This window comes from Trichechus manatus, unplaced genomic scaffold (genome assembly GCF_000243295.1).
Source record: "Trichechus manatus latirostris isolate Lorelei unplaced genomic scaffold, TriManLat1.0 scaffold00061, whole genome shotgun sequence".
NCBI lineage: Eukaryota > Metazoa > Chordata > Mammalia > Sirenia > Trichechidae > Trichechus > Trichechus manatus.
Window position 1 is genome coordinate 12,085,000 of NW_004443997.1, and position 1,499 is coordinate 12,086,498.

Consider the following 1,499-nt stretch of genomic DNA (forward strand, 5'->3'; position numbering starts at 1 on the left):
GTTTTCTTCATTCTCCCTTGCTCCGGAAGGGGTGAAATCAGTGGAGTATCACATGGTCACTCACAGGCTTCTAAGACCCCAGATGCTACTCACCAAAGTAGAAGGTAGAACATTTTCTTTATAAACTATGTTATCCCAACTGAGCTAGATGTTCCCCGAGACCATGGTCCCTACAGCCCTCAGCCCAGCAATTCAGTTCCTTAGGGAGTTTGGATGTGTCTATGGAGCTTCCATGACCTTGCCTTGTACAAGCTGTGCCAGCTTCCCCAGTATTGTGTACTGTCTCACCCTTCACCAAACGTACCACTTATCTATTGGCTATTTAGTGATTCTCTACCCCCACCCCTCCCCTCCCTCATAGCCATCAAAGATTGTTTCTTTTTGTGTGTAAACCTTTTCATGAGTTTTTATACTAGTGGTCTCATACAATATTTGTCCTTTTGTGACTGACTTACTTCACTCAGCATAATGCCCTCCAGATTCATCCATGTTGGGAGATGCTTCTCAGATTCATCATTGTTTTTTATCATTTCATAGTACTCCACTGTGTGTATGTACCATAGTTTGTTTATCCATTCATCTGTTGATGGGCATCTACGTTGTTTCCATCGTTTTGCTATTGTGAACGATGCTGCCATGAACATGGGTGTGCATATGTCTATTTGTGTGACGGCTCTTATTTCTCTAGGATATATTCCTAGGAGTGGGATTGCTGGATCGAATGGTATTTCTATATCTAGCTTTCTAAGGAAGCGCCATACCGTTTTCCGAAACCGTTGTATCATTTTGCATTCCCACCAGCGGTGCATTAGAGTTCCAATCTCGCCGCAGCCTCTCCCACATTTGTTATTTTCTGTTTTTTCGATCCGCGCCAGTAATGCCAGGGTGAGACGGTATCTCATTGTGGTTTTGATTTGCATTTCTCTAATGGCTGGTGACGGAGAGCATTTCCTCATGGGTCTGTTGGCCACTTGAATGTCTTCTTTGGTGAAGTGTCTGTTCATTTCCTTTGCCCATTTATTAACTGGCTTATTTGTCTTTTTGTTGTAGAGGTGTTGCATTTTCCTGTAGATTTTAGAGATTAGACCTTTGTCAGATTTGTAATAGCTACAATTTTTTCCCCCAGTCTGTAGGTTCTCTTTTTACTCTTTTGGTGAAGTCTTTTGATAAGCATAAGTTTTTAATTTTTAGAAGATCCCAGTTATCTAGCTTATCTTCTGGAGTTTGTGTGTTGCTACTTATGATTTGTATCCTGTTAATGCCGTGCATTACGGCCTCTAGCATTGATCTTATTTTTTCTTCTGTGATCTTTATAGCTTTTGGTTTTATATTTAGGTTGTTGCTATGTTTTAGCCCATTGTTGTAGCCACTGTGTCAATCCCTCTTGTCGAGGGTCTTCCTCTTTTTTGCTGACCCTCTACCAAGCATGATGGCCTACGCCAGGGATTGGTCCCTACTGGTAACATGTCCAAAGTGCTTAAGACGAAGTCTCACTATCC